Source organism: Carcharodon carcharias, chromosome 5, assembly GCF_017639515.1.
Source record: "Carcharodon carcharias isolate sCarCar2 chromosome 5, sCarCar2.pri, whole genome shotgun sequence".
Taxonomy (NCBI): Eukaryota; Metazoa; Chordata; class Chondrichthyes; order Lamniformes; family Lamnidae; genus Carcharodon; species Carcharodon carcharias.
The window spans coordinates 98,743,063-98,767,118 of record NC_054471.1 but is presented as its reverse complement, the minus strand read 5'-3'; positions in this window follow the sequence as shown (position 1 = coordinate 98,767,118).

The following is a 24,056-nucleotide window of genomic DNA, read 5'->3' as shown; positions in this document are numbered from 1 at the left end:
AATAACATATTCAAAACCTTCCAGTGTGATTTTTCAAATATTCTGCTACATTTATCCTAAACTATTGAGGTTAGACTTCAAGTGGTGTGAAGCACACTTCCATCAGTAGCAAAAGTCTGTAAGTTTCAATTCCCACCATCCTCCAAAAGCTCCTCTGGAACTTAATTATTCAACTTTCACTATTTGGCAGTGATGTTTTATTGAAAGTTCAGTTCCAATTAGAGGATTTAGAAAATAAGTCTTACAAGAAAGGTAAATGAAAAAAACTCTATGGGCACATCCTTAGCAGATGGATAGTTAAAATGGCCCAGGTCACTTGCTCGCCCTGAAGCTTCAGGGAGCATGTGCTGCTGTGAGTTTCACCTTTCTCAACTGAGCAGACAGCAAGGTCTTTTTTAACATATGCATGTAGACCCGATTATATTGTGGGGACCCCAAGTGCAAATTAACACAGCAGAAAAAAATGAGAATTAGCCGTGAGTTGACTACCAGGACAACCAAGCTGCAAAGAGGATTAGGGCAAGAAAAGACCCCCCAAAATGTAATTTTTTTACATCTTTTTTTAACTTTATTTATGGTCTCTCAGCTAGGTCCCCCAAGAAAAACTCCTGAAGGTTTATGGTGTAATAGCAGAAAATGACTAATTCAGATAAATTGACATCAACAGAAAGCATCAGAGATAAATGAAGTTAACATTTTTATACACTCAGATTTCTGTACTCAGCATGGGTTTCTGCTGACACAGCAAGAGACAAGCTTGAGCATTCACGTTGGATGAAATAGGATAAGAAAGCAGATGCCCAGATGTGGTAATTTATAGTTAATCATAATAGAAACATAATTCAAGAATGAAAAACAGAATACATCATATTATCACATATAACTGTAATACTATAGGAGGTAATTTAACTAACAGAAAAGAAAACTAGCTATAGTTCTGTAGAACATCCAATTCGAGAATTTGATACTGAAATGGGTAAATCCAGACAACTGAAGTGCCGCCCTGGAAGTCAGGCTCCAACAATGCCTAATGAAAATCTGAAAAGAGAAACCTTAAAGACATAGGTGATGGGCTTCCTGTTGATGTCACAAAACTCGACACAAGTCAGTTCTTACAGGTTTTAATGCTGTGGCTACTTCATATTCTGAGGCCAAAAGTTCACCTGTCATAGAAGGGAGCTTAAAGTGAGAGTATGCAGGTATTAACTGGGTAGCTTGATCTAAAATGCCAAGGTCCCATCCGATGGACTGGCTACATGTAAGAAGTGCTTCTGTGTTTACAATGGTCAATGTTTTGACATAAGATAAGGTAAAGGACAGGAAATTGGCTAATCTGACATTTCTTGACATAGTATTAATGTTGTTGACACTACATTCCTAGGTACATTAATAAGATAAGTCATAAGCCTTACAGCACCCCTCCCAACCACACATCCCACCCACCCCACCCCCCACTGATTTCAAGTCATGTGGGCTTTGGGCCCAAATCATTAACAGAAATATTTCGCAGAACCATACCAAAGTCCACCATCATGTCTTGCCAATGACACTGATCTGGGTAAATCTGAATACGTACCTGAAGGATTTTTGGACTTTTCAATATCAGTTATAAGGAAACTAAAGGAGTTACTTAGACGCTGGATTAGTTACCTACTAAAGGAACTGAATTTGAGACGAAATGTTGTTTTGGAAATGTTGTTCAAAATGAAAAGTGCTATGCGGACTATCTAGGAAGATACAGACAAGGAGGAGGCCTTGGGAGACTGGGAAACCGATGTAACCACCAAGTATTCTTCTATAGCATTAGTCATTGTAACCATGGGAGAGAAAGAATGGAAAGCTGATGAAAAATTTGTATTTGTCAACAAGAATGTTCTAAGAGCAACCACTCTAAAGTGAAAAAGAGAGACACAATCCACAAGGCAGAGCAGCAGATCACCACGCAGGATGATGTTGGATTGTTAACCCCTCAGTCTGCAAAAGCTGCAGAAGTGGCCATTTTTAATTTTGCTTTGTACTATTGGCTTAAAGGTTGTATGAATCTCTGGCCTATAAACATGTTATAACTAAATGTTAATAAACCAATTAATTGGAATGTTTAATTAAAGCCTTTCCTCCAGTAAATAGCAATAACCTGCAAGGCACTGTAGGCACCTCTGCCTGTTTAGAAATATACAAATGGTTATAGCTTGAGGGGCACCGCTACACATCCTGCATGGCTGACCAAGAATCTCTCCTGCTCTTACTGCCTGACATGGATAGGAGTGGCAGGTTGATTATCCACCTGTTTGGTTGTGTCATGAACATTCCTTCCGTGGCTGACAAGTCCTGTGGCAGAATTTTGCTGTCGGCAAGCAGGGGGCGGGGCCCGTTCACCGACGCGTAAAATGAAGCGGGATGATGTCGGGCGGAACCCCTGACGTCATCCCGCCCCATTTAAATTTTCAGGAAGGCGGGGGCGCAGCAAAATCATCTGCGGACCCACCGACCTGTCAATGGCCAATTGAGACCATTGATAGGATCATTTAAACAATTAAAGGACCTACCCGTCCAACCTTAAGGTTGGTGGGCAGGCCAGGAGCCCCAGCGGCAAATAGAGAAAACATGAAACCTCATCCAGCAGCGGGATGAGGTTTCATGCAGGGTTTTAAAAATTTTAATAAAGTTATTCTGTAAATTATTAACGTGTCCCATCTCATGTGATATTGTCACATGAGGGGGGACATGTTAGGGAATTTTTTTTTCTATTTTTAATCTTTTTAAAAGTGTCAGCGATCTCCCTAAAGCTGCACTTAGCCTCAGGGAGATGTACACTCTTTCGTGCGCATGAGCAAAAGAGCACACTCTCAGTTTTAGGAGTTCCCCCCACCTGCACATAAGTGCTTCTCACTAGATGTCACGCTGGGCGGGCCTTAATTGGCCCGCCCACGTAAAATGGCGGTGCGGCCCGCTTCGCTGTTAGGGATTGGCTCCCCTCCTGCCGGAGATTGGGTCGGGCCCGCCCGCCCGACAGGCAGAAAATTCTGTCCCTGGGGTTAGACTAATCTAGAACTGGCTCAGAGGCAGGAGCACTAACTATTGAGTCACAAGACCTCCCTCTACCCTAAAGTGTCAAGAAAATTAAAACAAAAAAAAGTTGTACTACTACTTCCAGTTTGGTTCTCCATTCTTTGTTGCAAGCCTCCCTAAATTGACATCAACTTTGAGATCCACAGCCCATAAAATACAGGCCATATGCACTCAAACAGTAATTACCAAGACATTTTCAGAATACAAGCCTCCTGTCATTATATAAAATTATATAGAATTTACAGCACAGAAACTGGATATTCATCCTAACTGGCCTATGCCAGTGTTTATGCTCCACACAAGCCTTCTCCTCTTATTTCTTATGTACAATACAAAGATTCATTTTTATGTTAGGAAAATTACGCTTCTTACCTACAAATATTTCATTGGAAATAGTGAAATGATCCACGTGGAACCAGAGTGAGCCTTACTTACACCAAAAGGAATTGATTAAAAGATCACAAATGGTGCATATTCAGGCGATCTGTTGTGACCATGTTATCCAAATGACCGGTTCAATCTTTACTGTTCCATCAGAGTGTTCTTTTGTTTAATCTGTTGTAGAAGTCAGTTCTGTAAATATCTACCCTGTCAGTCTGAGAACTAGGGTATGAAGACCGAGATGACATCAATAGTAAAAACTGAAAATTTTCCTTTAAATCTTACTTTCTCAACTGTGCAATGGTCATGAATAGCATGTTCCACCTCTGGCCATTTTTAATCTGTATTCTGGTTTCTCAACACCATTACCATAAAAAGGACTGAAAATACAAATTTTGTTGGAAATACCAAAGAAGTAATGGAAGGAGTATAGGTGTGAGTGTTTTTATTTGATTTACTCTTCATTTTGCTCAAGCAATATGTAAAATTAAGAACAAGTCAAACTGAAATGTGTCAGCATTGGAAGACAAGTATTGCCATATAAATAGAAACAATAAGAAGTTAAACCAAGTTAAAACCTAGCAATCATAAATGGAGGATTGTGATAACTTGTTTTGAGCCTAGTCAATGAGTGTGACTTCTTAAATTAATACCTGTTGTCATTTTTAATATACATGTTATGGACTCCCAATACCGGCCATGGTGATTTTGCAACGGCACACTAACTGTCATTAAGCAAAAAAGAAATTTAAAATATCATGAAAGATCTGCAATAATTAATGGTTTCTTTTTAACAAAAGTTAGAATCATGGCACTTTTTTAACAAGCTGTGATTTCAACCCTTTGAACTACAGACGCACTGAGCTGTGGCAATGCACAGAAAATTATATAAATAATCTGCTCCTGTTGAAATTTATCTGGTTCAAGTGAGAAACTGTGCTCCTTAAATATTAGCCTAAAGGTATTAGATTGCTGCAATAGGAAGAAAAGGTAATCGCCAATATTTTCAATACCAACTACATAGACAGCAATACATTGTTATGAGTCATGTAACCATAGACTTAAGATTTAGAAAGCAATCACCAAGTCCATTTTTTGCAATAAATCTATCAGAAGTTGGCACTAAAGAAAACTCTAGCCAATAGTAAAAAAAAACCATTTTCATAAAGCACTTGTTGACAAGCAACATGATCACAATTGTATTCATTTTATCTCCCAAAGTGTTACTTTAAAATATGAAAGTTTAACAACTAAAGGGTAGTGGAATTAATCTAATAGATGAGCATTGGGAATGGAAAATTCCCCCATTTTCAGCCTTTCACAAGCCCCACAGCCAAAGTACAAAAGAATTCAAGTGAACTATTAAAATGTATAATATCAGCAAGCCGATAATATTTTCTGAATTTTTCGCCCTCCATGTACAATTTCTTTATGGCTGGAATAAAAGCCAAGATTGGGTTTGTTAAGCCACTTTATAATCCTAAAGTTAGTTTGATTCCAATTAAATTAAGGCTGCTTAAGGTCCTGAATTTGCCAGAATAGTAATGACAAGTTCACGACAGATGCTGTTATTGGTGTGTAAATGTCCCAGCAATGTTCGGTGAAGAAGAGATACCCATGATTTGCAAATCTCCACAAACTACCAGGTGATTTTCAGCATTCCACTATGATCCTCACAAAAACAGCAGCTCGCCATCATTCTCCCAATTAGTTTTAAGAAATTGCTGCTTTGTACAATAAAGACAAATTAAAATTGCCCCAGAGAGTTAGGGCTGGTACTTAATGACCAGATTTATGTTGCTGCAATGCCACTCAACCATTTAGCCCATAAAGGGAACAATTGAACTTATGGAGTCTAATTCTTGCAGGTAGTAAATTGTTCAAAGAGCTTTTTAAAATGCTAAAATTTATCTTGTTCTTAAAATCTTACTTTTCCTTCCTGTCTCTTTTTCCTCTCTCTCGGACCAATCTTTCTTTCCCTCTGTTTGAGCAGAAACTCCCTGGCCCTTTGGAGGTGGCATTGGAGATGGGTTCGCTGGTAAAGTATTGCAAAACCCCCTTCAGTATGTCTCGCTGACACTGTCCCACTGTCTCTGTCCGGGTGAATTTCCCAGGGGTGCGCTGCCACGGGAATTGGCAGTCTGGTCCATGGAGGCAGGGAGCCAATCAATCCAATTAAGACCCCAATTAAGGGCCATCCTCCACTGCCGACGGTGCTTTCCCAGCATCGCACATACCCCATGCCTAGTCCAGAGCCTGGCACAACATGAATGTGGCTTCAAGGCACTCCATTACAGCCTCCTTTCTATCTGCTAATGACAGGGCTACGAAGCTGAAAGGGCTGCAGCCACAATCATTCCTGTGGAGGGATTCCCTCTTCATACCGATAGTTCAAACACCTTTGGACCTTCTTTTTTTAAACACGTTCAGCCACCATCCGAGAACACCTCCATTTTGAGGTGGCCTCCAGCTCACAAACTTTCCTTAGCATTGTCATCTCTCCCATTGGGGCTGTCAGCTGTCCAGTGCTGAGGATCCTCTCATTGGGCCTTGCACATAGCAGTTGCACCTGCCATCCTTAATTGAACAGTGAAAATGGAGGCAGCCAGTTAATTGATCACAACATCATGCAGACGGCAGACACAAGTGTGATCAGTAACTCGACATGTCCAAGCTCTTGAATATGTTCTATTTTGGGAAGATTCTCCCCTCTAATTCTTTTTCTGTACCCAATTTAATGTTAATTCAAGTTGTTTTCTTCTCTGTTATTCCTGTCCCTTTTCCTATCCTTTATCTGTTAAGGTAACAGGCTGCTAGTCAAGTCGTGCACCAAGATGCCAAGTGCCCCATTGCTTCAATACGCCATTAGCAGGTTGTACTTCCATCAACTCCCAGTGCAAAGATTTTTTCAAACTAAATGTTGAGGGAAAAAAATCTAACTAACGTGGCACACTAACTAAAGATGCCACACTCGAGTAAACTCTAGGTGAATATTCTTCAGCCAGAATTTCAAATAAAGTCTTAATAATGTAGTATTCAGCAACAGAACAACTCTTTTCATTTGTGTTTTCTCTGCTAATGGAGATTATTTGTTTCTTTTACAGCAGCGAAGTGTTGAGCTGATGGTTTTCTTAATTTATCCATGTATAAACCCCATACATCTTTTCTGATCAGTGCATTGGACCATTACTCCCCACAAATTACTCTTCTGGTCTCTGTTGCCTTGTTAAGCATTTTACACTTATCTACATTAAAACAAATGCTGTAACAAAGTAGTCTGTACAACAAACTTAACCCTGAAAATTTGAGACTTAACTCAAGCCTAGTTTTGGGGACTGGCAAAGTGATCATTACTCTGCAACATTTAACAAAAGCTTAAATATTTTAAAACAGGTGTTCGACATCTCTTCAACATTCTTTCTAAATCTTAAAAGATCTTTCTGGAGACAAATTATATACTATCAGACCAAGATGCCTGAAATCCAGTCCATCTCAAGGTTTGGCTGGTTACAACAATAATAAAAATGCTACGTAAAATGGGAAGTAAATTATTCACAATAAAGTCCTTCATTAACGAACTACATTCCATATCATCTGCAAGGTAGATAAATCGATCCAGAGAGACTGATAAGCCATGATATCTCGGCAGTAAGGTTCCTATTTCTTTTCACTCTTTTCTTGAGAGGCACAGTTTCTTCATCTAGATATGGCACTTGCTATACATTGAAGGTCACACCTGTCGTTCGAAAGGTCAAATTAAAAGATTCAATATCTGCTAATGAAATCAACATAGGCAACCTTTGCAAGCAAGTTGAACTCTTTTTTTGTACAAGAAGAAACAGTCAGTAGAAAGATAAATGGTATCCGCCCCAAAATGCACAATACCAACATCACAAAACATATTGCAAATGTTTAAATGAAATATGAACAATATCCCTGTACTTTATTCCAAAAAATAAATAGGAAAAACAAACAATTGGTCCAGTATCCCCCTATCAAACCAGTTATCCTATGATCCCTAATCAAATGCACAGAAGGAAGTGTCCTACATCAATCAAGAGATCTCTATACCAAAAACTTCTACGTCAAAGATCTTCCTTCTCCCTTCTCACATTTAGTGGTAGAGCTCCATCTTCCCTGATTGTAGCATCCCACTCATTCTGAATCTACGTCTAAGGAGTTCATTCACTCAATGGAAGATACATCCAGTTCCTTTTGAATGCTGTTTCAACTACAATGAAAGATGATGACAGATGCATTTTGGTACAAAAGAACTCAGTTGCAGAAAGCAAGAAAAGCCTGGTGTGAAATGAGATGTTTTGTGCCAAAAATAATTGAGCAAATACATCTTTGAAAAATCAGAAATTATTGTGGCTGGTTCTTCACCAAGGATGCATTCATTTTAAAAGAGGCCAACAGTTAGAAGCTAAGGAAAGGGTACAACAAAATAAAAAGGCTGTTTGTGATGGACAATTTTCAGAAATTGGCCAAACTCTGCCTCCCGGTATTCCATAGGGCATTGAAAACCTGATGTTCACACACTGAGTAACATTTTCAATATGCTAGCCAAGAGACAGCTCGCAAAGCCATCAGACCACACAATGGGTATGCATCTACAAACTAGAGCTGTAAATAATACCTGCAGACTTGGAGCTACTGTACCTGAATGTGCCCCAACATTTCTTGTAAATCCTAAACCCAGAGAACTTTCTGATAGAGCGGAACTGACCTGACATAACCAGGATCTTCCCTATCGAAGACACCTTCATATATTAATGGACTATTCACAGAATTATTACAATATATAAGGCATAGATTTGGAGAGGGTTTTTGCAGCAATGTTTGTCATGAGTGTGATTTTGTATTGTTTTAAGAAACATGTTTTTCTCAGTAGTAAGTGCAGTAGCGGTAGTAGCAGGTAGCAGTAACAGGTGAAGCAGTCATGAGAAAAGACAGCAGCTGACAGTAGTGGTAGCACTGTGCTGCATAGAACTCTCAGAACATAAGTTTAATAAAGGAATGGGATGGACTAAAATGGGACAACTAAGCTAAAGGAACAACAGGAATTGAAGCAGCAACTTTTCAGAACCAGCAATCCAAAGGTTAACAGTGTGGTTGCGGCTCAGGTGTTATGAGAACAGTGTGAGTGCGATACCGATTTAACTTAAAAAAAAGGAACAGGGTACTGACATCTCTAAGTTCAATTGTAAGGACTGATATAACTTAGGGGGAGCAGGCTACTGATGTTTGTACAGTTATCAATGTTACAATAAAATATCAAAAGAACAGTTGTGAGCCTTGTCCATTTTCTCCACCAGACAGGTTCAAGCTGAAGCATAGAGTTAGAAGCATAAGAGGGGAGATGAGGGTTCACCTACCTATATTAGTTAGCTGACTAAAAATACTCCTTGGGGAAAATATCAGGCTTATGCCAAACATCTGGTGTACTTTCTCAAAGCTGAATCTGTTTCTGGCTGGAATGGAGATGACCTCATATAAAAGGTAGGAACTGCATTGAATAATTAAGACTACAATGATCTCTTGGACTTGCTGTGATTGCCTAAAGGAGTTCAGAGATGAATTTCCCGGATTTTCTATTCCCAAATTGCCCTGGGTCTTTACCTGTTTCTCACCTCCCGAAGGAGAACATGGCTTTGGGCATGGCAGGACATATATACACGACTGGTGTGCACAAGGTATCAGAATTGTATATGGGAGAGGCTGGATGGACCAGAGGACCTTTACTTGTCCGCCATTGATCATATATTTCCAATATGTGGCAATGGGGGAAACTCCAGCTGAAATTGGGAGCAATCAAGCACAGAACAAGCTGTAATGTGCAGCATGGCAATGGAACACTTTTATGTTATTCATGACACCACTACATATGAAAAAAGTCTATAAGATGCACCAGTTGCCTATGTTAATTGTATCAATTGAAGTGAACTACATATAGCTGGAGGACATTGATTGGATGATCACTCGAGCACATATAAAGAGGCACTTACTGACAGAAAAAGTGGAGTGGAGTCAGGAGATATATGCTTGTAATATTTTGTTCTCTGAATAAATCTAAACAACGTTAATACTTTCTTTGGATTCTTCCTTCACCGATTGGCTATCATCAGGAGTATAACAGTGGAGGGTGTAATTATAACACACAGTTACAAAGGTTGTTTTATTATATATGTGGGTATAGGGAATAGTTGGCATAAGAATGTGGCTAAAACATAACAACAGGGAATAAGTTTTTATGGACAGGAAGTACATACAGATATATGATTCATAATTCATCATAGATTTTATTGCATGCTTCCAAATGATGGCTCCATCCTAAGTTTCTCTCCAAGATAATCTGCCCCCTTTCCTCTCTCAGTGTCTGCATGGAGAAACTCCTCCTTCTCAGTGATTTTAATCTCTATCCATGCTCCCCTTGCCCTCTCTCCTCTAAATGAACTATGCTTTCTAAACCTCTCCATCCAAATAAACTCTCTAGCCATATACGTAGTCACTTGCACAACTTTACCAAACCCCATTGTTTTTCTACTTAATCAAGGACAAAGCCACCTTCAACATCTCTGCGCTCGTCATCACACAGATTTCCTTACCCACTTAGATCGACATGTCCAAGCTAGGTGACATTTTAAATGGTTCACTCTCCTCAAGTACTATGCCCTTCCCATTCAAAATTGTTGTCATCAATCTCTGTGATTCTGTGATTATTTCATGCTTACAAACCACTATCTATCGCCTTCAGATGATTTGTAATTTCTGCCAGCCAAACATTGTGCTATCATTTTCAGGTTACCGCCAACCTCATCCTCGATCCTCCCCACCCCACCATGCACATCCCCCCACCCACCCCACCACCTGAACAAGGCTGTTTTCAACCTCTGCACTCTACTTGATCCTGGGTCGAGCTACCAACCTATATCTACACCTGCACAAAGGTGATCTACTTCCACCTTTTTAATCTTGCCCATATCCATTTTGTCAATTCCAGACTCAATTATTTCAATTCTTCTCTGGCCAGTTTCTCATCTTCCACCCTCCATTAATATTTAACACATTCAAAACTCTGCATCATCCACACCCTCCAGCACATCCTAAATAGGTATCAAGTCTGCCAATACCTCAGGTTGTCATCCTTGCACACAAATCCTTCTGTGGCTTCACCACTCTCTGCCCTTGTAACCTTCTCCAGTGTAACATCTATCACCCTAAAACTCTTCATTCCTGTGACCTCAGGCTCTGTGCATCAACCCATAACTGGCACCAATGCCTTTGGCTGGATACATCTCAAGCTCTGAAACTGCCTTTGTAAACTGCTCTGCCTCTCCATCTCCCATTCTTTCTTTTAGGCCTACCCCTGGAAACCTACTTCTTTGACCAAACTCATGCCTATGTGAAATGCCTTGGGGTGTTTTCTATCTCCATGGCACTATATAAATTGTTTTGTCAATGAGAACAGATTAATAATAAAGCAGAATATTGTAGATTTGCTTTACTACTCTCCGATCTTGTATTTGAAAAAATGTGCTTTTAAAAAAGCATGATAATTACATTTAGTGTACAGTAAAATCTACTTGAACTACAGCCAAATCTTAAACTTAGTAGGTCTCAGCTAAAATTTGATGTCATTGAAGTTTGAGCTCCTCACTTGTATTAGAACTTTAATGGCATAAGTATGATAAACAAACGCTTAGTAGACTATGCATCAGGGCAGTGTACAAAACTTTCCTTAAGGCATCGAATTCAAATTATTTGATAATTTCACTTTTAACACTAAATTTACATTTTGCTGTGTTACTTATATTGCTCAATTTAAAATGTTGGACAATTAATTTTTTTTTAGTACATGCACAACTAGAGGTTTTCAGAGTTGTGTGTGTTCTTAGCTGATTTTTTTGATCTATTTTAACCCATTGGCTGCACAGCCCTTTCTTCTGCTTGCTTAATTTTGAACAATTTCAACTGAATGGTCTAATATTCTAATACTTGTGCGTCCTACCGGTGCAGATCCTCAGAGTGACTTCTTTAAGAAAACAAGTCAATTGTCTTGGTCGGGTGCCAATGCTTCATTCACTCACTAGGTGACAATTTCTAATGTTTACTCTGGAGGACTAAGTACATCACTTGATTCAATTCATTGACATCTAATCCCATTCTGGTTCCAGCCAGACTGCAGAGCTGTCAACAATGAACAATCACATGTGTGAAAACTTCAGTGCCAAGTCATGTACCCAAGGCACCCAAATGCTCTGCAGAAACTAAGTATGATTAAAAGCATCACATTGGCAAAAGAGTTTGGCGAAACGGCATTAATCTATCTTTACTTGTCCCATTATCAGCCTTTTTTTGCCTTGCTTTTCTGAGACCACATTTGGAATCCTGTGAACAGTTTTAGTTTCCTTACCTAAAGACAAATATGCTTTCCTTCGAGTGGGTGCAATAAAGGGCTGATTCCTGGCCCCCTGGTTATTAAACATTTCAAAATAGTAAAGACACTTGTGCACATTAAAACTAAGGGCAGAATCGTCCCAGATTTGCACCAAGCGCGGTAATGGCTGGGAGAAACGACGTTTTACCCGCTGGCCGCAATGACGGCTTCTCACGCCATATCATCCTAAACCCACTGCATATATATGCATTCCAGGAAACACGCCTTTTCAATGACGGGCGGGCTCTCATTCGCACATCAGTTCATTGCTTTCTCACGCCAGGCGCCATATTTAATTTGCATCTGTGTACACACCTCTCAGTGCTTCCAGCCCAGGACTACTGCACAGAAGACGTGGCCCTGAAAGGCAAGAAGACTGCAACCCCCCCAGTTTAGTGATGTGTCACTCGAGTGCCTTTTGGCCATCATGGAGGCCAGTCGTGATGTCCTCTACCCCCCGCTCTGGCTACAGGATGGGCAACAACATTACCACTCCGGCTTGGTAGGCAATGGCAGTAGTGATCAGTGCCAATGCTGCTCAGAAGAGGTTGGCCATCCATTTTGCAGATAGAGGATGAATGATCTCATCCATGCCGCAAGGGTAAGGCAACCATCACTCTAAAATCACACAGTCCAGCCTATCACATATTCACTGGTATCTCACTCACTGCCAGCTCAAGGGACATCATCACTCACTCTCTCACACACACCCTCATCTCCATCTGGCTTCATCTCCTCTGGAGACTGCCTCCTCAGCCCTCACCATGTTGAAGCCACTTGCACAGATCAACTTGTGCCCCCATACACAACTTGGGGTACCCCCCTTCCCCAGTAATGCAGCCTCTTCCCTTGCCTCTCCCCTTTCCCCAAGCAAGCCCTAACCCTGCAGCCATTGAGAAGCCACCACCGCCTTATGGCTGGTCTGGCGGATGAAGGTTGGCCCCAGAGCCCCCCATCCACCCACCCCTCAAAAACTGATGTGGTGCTATCTGCAAAGCCTGGCACTAATGTCCGCAAGTGCTGCCTGAAGCAAGGTAGGCAATAAACCTCGAAGTCCTAAAGGAAATGCAGCTTGCCAGGTGCACGTTGCTTATGTACAGTTATGAAACATGTCAGCATGTTTTCCGGCCAACGTGGGTGGACAATCTAACGTGAGGAGATGATTCTGGCGGGCTGGCCTGATAATGATATACAGATGTATTACAATTAGGTTCCTGAAGTCAGAAGGCGGGAAACATGGCCCGCCATTGACAGGCAGAGTGGATGACTGCAAATTGGTTTCACGGCGTTGTGAAACCGATTTTTGGCCTTCTTGTCATATTGTCTGCTCACGTCACAGAACACGCCCAACACTAGAGGGCACAGAAAATTCCGCCCTGCAATAGAAGCAGGTTCCCGGCAGTTGCATTGAGGGTAATATTAGAACCTGTGAACAGAACGAATCGATTAATCATGTGAAAGGACAGATACTGTATGTTCTCAGCACCAAGTTTAACATTGACTCAGAAAACAAGATCCTGAAGCCTATCAGCAGCGATCCACTCACTGGAAATAATAAACCAGCTGAAGGTTTGGCATCTGTGAGTCTCTGTAACTGCCCATTTAGTTACCCAGTTGAGAGTTACCCAAAGACTAGAAATTGATTAGAATGGACCTATATTCTCTGGAGTTTAGAAGAGGTGAGCTTATTGAAACATATAAAATTCTTAGAAGGCTTAACAGGGGAGAGGCTGATGGAGAGTGTAGAAATAGGGGGCATAGTCTCAGGATAAGGAATCAGCCAGCTCGAACTGAGATGTGGAGAAATTTCTTCAATCAGAGGTTTGGGAATCTTGGGATTCCCCACCTCAGAGGGTTGCAGATGCTCAGTTATTGACTGTATTCAAGACTTTGAGATTGATAGAATTTGGGACACTGAAGTACTTGAGGGATATGGGGATAGTGCAGAGAAGCGGAGCTGAAGTTGAGGATCAGCCGTGATCTAAATGAACGGCAGAGCAGACTTGCAGGTATGTGTGGCCCACCCTGTTCCTATTTCTGATCACCTGCTGAATCTTTCCAGCATCTCCTATTTTTATTAATGGATTCTTATCCTTTTCCTTGATTCTTTCTCATTTTCTCTTTCCCTTTTCCCTATATGTCCATATTCTTTATCACTGCTACCACTGGAAAGATCAGCACAGTTTCTGTGAATTGAGTTAAGTTAACTGAAAACTATGATATTTTAGTTAAATTTAAAACAACATAAATAGGCTTTAGCTGTGCTCGCGTATTGTGATTGTACAATGTTCAAAAGCAATATGGCTTTATAGATTACATTTCAAAGCCACAGTGCTGATAGTAATATTAGTTGCACCACACTTGTGGATGAGTTTAATGAATAAAAGCCGGAGTGAATTTATAGTGAAGGGATAAAACTCGCGAATTGGGAAAATGCATCACTTTCAGCTTGCCTTCTCACTGCAAATTGGTTTGTGGTATCGATTTGCAATAATGAGGTTTCACATCAAAACCAGGGCTTTTTTTAGATTTAATGTTGGTTTATCTCCAAGGAGATACAAATTAAACAAAACATCCAATGCGAGAATTGATACAGCAGAAGGTGTAAGGCTGCTTGACAGAAACAGCTGGCCAATTTGTTGTGGTGCCAGGTTTACAGATGTCTGTAAGAACATTTGGAACAAAACCTGGAAAATAAATGAGATGAACACAGATCAAGAGTTGGGGGGTGGCATTGAAGAAACCTGCAAGTCAAAAAAATGTACAAAAATTGGATTACAAAGGCTTTTAATCTGTATGAGCATCCTTGATATTTTCAGTTCCCTATTAACAATGCTGCCACAAACTATGACCATTTAATTTGGATTAGGGTGTGTGTTGTCATAGCGGGGCCTTGTGGTGCAGTGGGTAGCATCCTTGCCTCTGAGCCAGAAGCTCTTGGTTTAAGTTCCACTCCAGGCCATCAAGGCCAAAAACGATGTGTTCATAATACAGCCAAACAGGTTGACTATCAACCTGCAAATCTTTCCAACTAACACCAATGGTGGGCAGTCTGAAAAAAAAAGGAGAGGTTCCTGGTCAGCCATATGATGGAAAGAAAATGGAGCTTCTACCATCACTATCTATAGCTCCAGACTACAACACGTATTTTTTAAAATTCATTTACAGGATGTAGGCATCACTGGCTAGGCCAGCATTTATTGTTGATCCCTAATTGCCCTTGAGAAAGTAGTGATGAGCTGCCTTCTTGAACCCGCTGCAGTCCATGTGGTGTAGGTATATTCACAGTGTTGTTAGGAAGGGAGTTCCAGGATCTTGACCCAGCGGCAGTGAAGGAACGGTGATATATTTCCAAGTCAAGATGGTGAGTGCTTGGAGGGGAACCAGGTGGTGGTGTTCCCATGTACCTGATGCCCTTGTCCTTCTAGATGGTAATGGTTGTGAGCCATGCTTGTGGCAAGAAAGTAAAGCCACAAGCGATTGACTCTCCAGGCCCAGAGGTTCAGGGAAATCAATGGATATAACATTGTAAAGGACATGTGGTGGGATGGAAATGCAAATCTACTAACTCATCTTCTAATCTTGAAAAAGCGCTGCTGTCAGGATTTTCCCGTGGGCTTTGAGCCCTCAGTGTTGGGACCAAATAAGGGTCCCAAGCCAGCACTTGCCAGGAGCCAGACCAGGGGATCTATTTTCCCAAAGGTGGGCTCTGAATTGGCCACCTCATAGCTCACTGTTCAATTAAGGATGGCAGGAAAGCTCCCGATGCTGCTGGCCCAATCACATGGCTGGCAGCTTTAGAGCCTCAGCAGCCCCACTGAGAGAGGTGGGCGCTGCTGAGGCAAGTCAGAGAAAGTGGCAACGCCTCAAAATGTAGGCACCCTTGGAGGGGTGAGAATTGATCCTTTTTTTTAAAGCGGAGCCCAGCAGGCAGGCCCCACTGACCAGAGGGCTAACCTCTCCAGCAGCAGTATTTGGGTCGCAAGTGCGGCCTTTACTGCTGTTGGCCCCCTCTCCACAATCCAGCCAATCCACAAACTGGCCTGCCCCAGGAAACTTGACCAGCGGCAGGTATGCATCGAGGAACCATCCCAACATAGCTCTCCGCCATTTTTCTGGCTCCCTCACCTCCACTTTTGCCACCATGGGGTTGGGAAAATTCTGCCTTATGTCTTCCAGATTAGAGTAGTCCTAACATGCTAGCACAAGTGGGTAAAGCCGCATTTGAAAAAATAAATTGACCCTGAAATTTTGCAAAATTGTTCCGTGACTTCTATAGGAAACCAACAGAACTCCATGGGCAGAATTTTACATTCAGCAGGTGGGGGCGGGCCTGACACTGGAACATAAAATGACACGTGATGACGTCAGGCGCATGTCCCAATGTCACTGCGTTGTCTCATGATATTTCATTCGGCGGGTACGCACTGGAGTCGGCTGTGCGCTCACCGATAATTGAAAGGCCTATTAAGTATTAATGTACAAATTAACTCCACATTTATGTTGCCCGCCCAACCTTATGGGCAGGCAAAAAGGCCAAGCGGCCTTTACATTTTTTAGGGAAACTCATCCACAAGCAGCCAATGTAAAATCTTGGCCCTTGTTCCATCAGCGTCTTGATATAGGTACAGTGAGTAACTGTGAGAATTGCCGTGAGATATCAAGGCCAGTTTCATTCCCATTTTAGGTGAAGCATTGTCAGGCATGCAAGAATCTGATGTGCAGACTATTGACCACATTTAATAAAGCATTTTATCAAGGTGTCTTCTTCAATGACACATGTGTTTTAGCACACAAAAGTGTATAAAATGTCTGTTTTCTGATCCCCCAGTAGTCTAATTAGGTAAGTGCAGAGAGTCAAGCAACGCCAAAAAGCTTCTGTGACAGAAGATGGATTTTCTGCCTTTATTTTCATTTGGCTTGAAGTAGTCAGGTTAAAATTAATGTTTGTTCTTATCTAGAAAAGGCACAAGGCTGCAAAAAAGAGGACTTGGTTTTTGAGTTGAGTCAATTAAGATAACGCTAAGTTGTTCACTGGGTCAACATGTTTAAAATGTTAATGTTTCCAAATTGATAGCCGGAGATGTAAATTTCTAATCCAGAAAGACAGATTATGAAGGATAAAACTGGAGCCAATCTTTACACACTTTTATGTTCGTTTACAGAGCTCCAAGTAGACGCCTCCAAAGTCAAGAACCTGAGTTTCAGTCTGTTCCTATTTATTCCTCTTTGATCCAACAAGAAGGTTGTCATTAAAAAGGAACCAAGTGCCCTTTCTGAAAACGGCACCACGAATATACTATAACAGGCGGGTAGTGTGCTGCCACAGTTGTGAGAGCTGGGGGGCTGTGGTGTGCGGTGGTAGGGTAGGGGGGTGTTGCCAGGGTTGTGAGAGCAGGAGGTGGTGGGCTGGGGTTTGCTGCCAAGGTTGTTAGAGTGCGCAGGTAGGAAGAGAGCAAGAACTGTGCATGCGCAAGATTTAAAGGACCAGGTGACAGAAAAAACAGCACCCCAGCAGCATTCGACCCAGGACACAAGTCAGTGGCCTCAAACAGAGGACAAGCCTGTAAAATAAAGGACAGATGGCAACAGACATAGCCATGGAAGATGGGCAAGCAGTCTGGCTGAATAACTCCCTTGATTGCTTGCTGCCTGGGCTTGTTGATGGCCCTATCTCTATTTATAATGGTCTCAAGTGAATGTCCACCATTTGCGTACAAGTAAACACAGGTAATATACAATTCACAGTAAAGATCAGGTATCCTGCCTCCATCTTGTCCCATTTTAACGCTGGCGGGATGAGGTTTTCTAAAGCTTTTATTAATTAAATAAAAAAGTTTTGTGAAATATAAAAACATGTCCCATCTCATGTGACATAGTCACTTGAGGGGACATGTTTCAGTAAATGTTTAATGCTTTTAATAATGTCTTTAAAAAGTGCAGCAATGCTATTTTCTGCCCTGGGTACTCGAGGGACATTCCACTACAGGACTGCTCCTGACTGGGCCTTGCACCTGGCTAATGGGTGGAAATTTCAATGTAGCAGTAGGTCTTTTACTTATTCGTTCAAGGGATGTGGGCATTCCTAATTACCCTTGTTCACAGGGTTTTTTAAGAGTCAACCACATTGCTGTTGGTCTGGAGTCACATGTAGGCCAGACCAGGGAAGGCCAGCAGATTTCCTTCCCTAAAGGGTATTAGTGTATCTGATGGGTTGTTATGATAATCAGCAATGGTTTCATCATCATCATCAGACTTTTAATTCCATATTTTTATTGAATTCAAATTTCACCATCATTCGAACTCAGGTCCCCAGAGCATTCAAATGCTGATGACAATACCATTATGCCACCACCTCCGCTAAGGTGTCCACAGCTGTGTGTCGGATTTGTGAGATCAGGATCTTGCAGTTGATGATCAGCACCTGCCCCGCTCTTTGCAAAGTCATGAAGGCTGTAAACATTTTGTTTCTACGTTTACTTCAAAGAACTGGCTTGAAATTCGAGGTGGTCCACAAGACCTTGTCTTTAGTTTTGGGGCAGAAACTTGGGCCTAAAATTCGATCGTGCCCATTTTAGTGTAGGGGACACACTACATGTGCATGCTTGCTTTGAGTTAACACATAATATTGGTGCTGCCTGCAGATTATAATCATTCAGGCTTGCAACCAGCTCCACACTGGAGCCCGGAAAACCACTTAATGGCAACCAGGACATCCTTGAAGCGAAGGTTCAGTCCTGGCTACAGGAAGAAGCAAGGAAGCACTTCTGAACAAAGTAATGGCTGCTAAACCAAATGTTTGTGCCAGTGAGGTGCTCAGATGCTCTAATGGAGGCTCTAATCTCGGCAGTTAAAACACTAGTTAGACCTCAACTGCAGTATTGTATACAGTTCTGCGCATTGTGTTTCAGGAAGGATGTGAAAGCATTGGAGAAAGTGCAGAAGAAAGTCACAAGAATGATTCCAGGATTGAGGAACTTCAGCTATGAAGTAAGACTGGAAAATTTGGGGTTTTTTTCCCATTGGAGAAAAGAAGGCTGAGAGGAGATTTGATAGAGGTATTCAAAAGCATGAGGGGTCTTGACAGAGTAGTTAGGGAGAAACTGTTCCCACTGATGAAAGGATCAAGAACAAGAGGGCACAGATTTAAAGTAATTGGCAAAAGAAGCAAAAGAGACATGGGAAAGAGCTTTTTCACACACCGAGTGGTTAAGATCTGGAATGCACTGCCTGAGACTGTGGTAGAGGCAGGTTCAATCAAGGCATTCAAGAAGGATTTAGATAATTATTTGAAAAGGAAATCAAACCCTCCCCCACTTCCCTTTGTAGTCCTACAGTCATAGCACAACACCACGTCATCTCACTCTCCTCTCACACAGTCACACATTCCAGTTCTCACACTCACAAATCATAGTCACTGTGCTGTACGCCAGCTATTCTACCATGACAGTCTCATTCTCCAGACTTCTCGTAAGCCTGTCACCAACAGGAGGAGCTGTGCCAGGCAGCTGGCAGCAGAGGGGGAAATGCCAGCCAACATATCCTCCCCCACCTCATGATAGACTTTGGTATTCCTGAAGTTGAGTTGGAAAATGATTTTGCTGATCAAGACCTAGGGGACATTAGTGGTTATGAAATCAAAGTTGACGGTAGAGAGATTAAGTCGTATATTATTGGGATACTTACAAAACTGACCACATGTTTGTGGACACAGTTAAGTTTTCTCAATTTTCTATGCATGTTTAAACACATGATGACATGCTTTACTGGGAGAGAGTGTTTTGCAACAGTTAATAAGTAAAATTAATACAGAAGCAGAAATGAAATGTGACATAATTGCCTGGAGTTTCCACTTTGGGCACAATTGGCAGTTTGGGAGCAAGTTGCACTCAAAATTGCACCAGTTTCATAAAGTGTTTTTTTCCCAAGTTTCCATTCAAACTCACTTGCATCTCACCAAAATGTAAAATCTGTCATGAACCAGTGCAATTGGACAGGGTTTTAGAAGGTCATAGTTTTTTTTAAATACTTTGCATTAAAAATAGTCCTTGGCATATTTAAGAGTGGTAACTTGGTCAGTGTCTTATCAAACTGGCTTTAAACATTGGGAAATTTAGTTAATAAAAGAAAGGTTATGGTGTGAAAAAGGCAAGTTCAGTGCAACTTTCGGTGATGTGTACAAACAGCATTACGTTCAAGGCAGGCAGGAGCGAAGAGAGTGTGAAGGAGTCTGATACACATTACTGAAATTACATTGATAGGTAGAGGTTCTACAATGCAAGGGCATTGACAAGGCTATTAAGCCCCGGAAAGTGTGTACAGAAGAAAAAGAACATTGTACAGAGTAGGGGCTAATGGTTTTAGCAAGCGAACGCAAACATAATCCCACAAATCAGGTTGATAGTTTTAACAAAGTAATCAGAAACTCAACCTAAGAATTGGCATGTATCCCAGGGGAACAGTGCACTCGAGAGGTGATGCCAGGAAGTAATGCAGCATTACACAAGGCGGATAGAATAATGATGGGAAGTGCATCCCAGTGAGAAATAAAATGACGCAAGGGCAGCAGGAGGCAGATTAGACAGATGCAGAATGAGAAAGGGTTTTGATTTTCAAGATGGGCTCCCATATTTCATAGAAATGAATGCCCCAAAACAAACAGAAAAACCCTATTATTTGAAAGGGAAATTAAAGACTTTGATTGCATATCACAATGGCAAAGCAGGAAAAACAATGATATCTGCTTTGCCTACTGATTCATGTTCCAGTTCAAGTGCAAGTTCCCAGCAATGTTATCAGATTGAGAATGACTCCACACGGGTAAACCACTGTACTTTGGAAACACTCTGGATCAAAACAGCAAAGAACCATTTCTAAATTTACCGTATAACAAATGGTGTAAAAAAGACACCTTGGGCTGAATTTTGCTCTTGATGGGTGGGCGGGCAGGCCCGACCGACTCGGTGGCGGGCAGGCAGCCGATCGCTGCCGCCGAAACAGGCCCCGTCGCCACTTTGCGCAGGCAGGACTTTTAAGGTCCACCCAGCGGGTTTGCGACTCCCATGTACAATGGAAAAAACGAATCGGCAGCTGGTGTGTTCAGACTGCTGGGGAACACGTTGGTTTCAGGGCACAGGAGGAGGAGGAGAGGGGCAGGCTGCTGGATAGGCCACTGTGCCCCTCGGTTCTCAGATGCCTGCCTTGCTGTCCTCCTCCAGGAGGTGTCCAGCCGTCAGGATATTTTGTATTCAGAGGATGGGAGGAGGAGGGCCCCCACGTTACCAGGCAGGTGTGGGAGGAGGTGATGGTGGCTGTAAGTGCCCATGACGATGTGCGACGCACCGGAACGCAGTGCCGCAAGCGTTTCAATGATTTGTTGCACTCTGGAAGGTTGAGTACCATGTCAGCCTTGGCCATTTAACCCAGCCGGTAGCCTTAGCCTTTGAGCACCCCCCCTCCCACCCCCCCACCTCCCCCATGTCTTAGTGTCGTTACTGCATTGGGCATTTGGCGCACGCTGGGTGGCAAACAGATGGTGACCATGCTTACATCAGCCTTAGTGGTTGAGGAGAAAATGGGTTCTCCCCACAACATATGTTGGTGTTTGTTGCATTTGAGTAGTCTGGGGGCAACCTGCAGGGGAGGCAGCTAGACACATACTCAGAACTCCAACACATATCTTATTGCTGGTGATGAGATGGTGGAAGGGGAGCCTCAAGGTGTCATGGCCAAGAGCCACCTGCTGGCCTTGGCACCGCACCTAGTTGCGCCTCCTTGCCATGGGCGCTAAGACCCGTGTGTTATTCAAAGTGATGGACACTGAATGTGTCCAAGGTGGCCATTGGTGAAGGGGGTTGGGAGCAGCCGTACTATCTTCTGGGAACTGATCAGCAGTAGTGTGGACAGGAGCTGCTGGAGGCCTCAGATGGACCACTGAGGCTGGGGTGCGGCGTGCTTGTGCAGAGTACATGAGCAATCAGCCGCAATAAATCCTCTTCTCTGTTCTGCAGGCAAAAACTGAGCACAATATGAGGGAGTGACAGCAGACTGGTGGGGGGCACACCATGCTGCAGCACCTCACCACCTACGAGGAGCAGGCCATGGAGCTGGGAAGGAGGCAGGCGGTCAGGTCAGCAGGTGTTGGCGAGGCTGGGGTGCAGCGGCCAGGTATTTGAGGTCCACAGTCCCATTCACTCTGTCTCCCCACCATCCAAAGCACTGATGGCTGCTGCAATCGTTAATGCTGCAACACTGCTCATTCACAGACTGATACAGTCAGACGTGTGGGTCACACACAAAGTTTCCTTGGCCCCTTGAGGATGCATGTCTGTAGCACCTTCCAAAGTCGCCTTATCTCATTTGTGATCATTATCCCCATGGCCTAACATGCCCTGGCATCGCAGCTGCACAGCCAAGGACTTATTGCATCTTAGGTTGGTACCTAAGGTTGGAACCTCCACCACCCTTTCAGCCAGTGCGCCCCAGATTACTGTGTCCAGAAGGTCCTCAGCATCTCAGCTGTGAACTTCATGGCACTCAACTTAAATAAATGCCACCACGTTAGTCATCCCTGCGCCAAGGGGAAATGTTGCCTTCTGTCCACCTGTTCTATGCCCCTCATAATGGTATGATGGTCAATATTGTGACGTGTCAATCTACTGTGCTCCACGGCAAATGTCACAAGTGTTTACAATGTTTCCTCAGCACTGCAACTCTCCAGGCCAGGATGCTTCCAGGTCAGGAACCTTTGTATTCTCCCTGCTCCAAAGCCACATAACATTCCATATGGCAGTCCTTAGGCCATCTGAGCAGCCTGCCTGTATGCGCGTCTAATGTTTGGGCCTCTTCTTGACGATTTATCACCCCACCAATGTTCATTTCCTTAGGTTCTTGAAGGTTGAGTGACTTATAAGGCTGGGGGGGGAAGGGACGAAAGGTGTTACTGACCGAACGCCAACTGAAGCACTGTCCTTATTATTAATTTCAGCATCACCACCGCATGGCCGCGCTCAAAAAGTCTGGAGCCCCCCCCTCCACACCTGATGGCCAAGAAGTGCAACTTGTGTCACATCATTTCAGCCAGCCAGGCACCAGCGCAGCGACAAACACTTCAGTGGGGAATGTATCATTGGCTAGTGTCCCACGGCACAGTGGAGAGGGCACTTCACAATCGCTGGAGGAGATGGCACGGACAGAGAGTGCCGGTGGCGCCAGCAGCTGGAGTACTGCAGGAGACCAGGCACATGCTGAGTCCAGCAGTGATGATGTGCCTCTGGAGATGTCAGCCATGCAGCAGCTCCAGGACAAGCGACAGGATGCGCGGGAGCATCTGGCAGGGTTGCATGAGGGTGTGCTTCACTTCGTCTCTGCGGTGGAGGAGTCCAGGCAGCGTGTAAGTGAAGGCCTGAATCTCAGGATGGAGCTTCAGGTTTCCTCCACTGAGACACTGGCGACTCTCATGGAGAGGGGCTTCCAACAGATTGAGAATCATCTGATTAGGTTACGCTCTGACCTGTAAGCCCTCACAGCGCTAATGACCACAGGTAGTCACTGGCAATGTGGGAGATGTTCTAGGCACCAAGTGTCCCAGCTCGGTGCCTATCCATCTGCAGTGAGCAGGGAGGTCCAATGTGATCTCACGTTGGTGCTGCAGCTGCCTGACGTTGCTGCGAGCTCCTCTCAGGGCACTCCGGATGAGGGCAGCAGCTCCACCGCTCCTCTGCCAGTGCCTGTTGCATCCGCTGAGGCTGCGACAACTGGGGAGGTGCCAGTTCTGGAACTGGCCTCTCCCTCCCAGGCAGGGCCATCACAGGCTCCATGGGCCAGAGGACGCCCGCCATGGGCCAACAGGACAGCACAGTCAGCAGGCTGTCTCACAAGCCACTCCAAGCGATGGGGCGGCACCTAGACTTAGCACCCGCAAACGTAAGCATAAGGCACGTTAGGCACACCCGGGGTTTCTCACAGGGGATTTTGTGTTGGCCCTAGGTTAGGGAAAATATACTTACGTACGTCTGAGTGACGTTTGTGTTTTATTCTGGACGGAATAAAGTCCACATTTCTGACCATGGCTGAGGGTGTTTCCTTTGTGCTGCATTTGTCTGTTTCACAGACATATCATAAGTGTTTGAGTGGACATTGATGTTTCTGTACTAAGCCCTTAGTT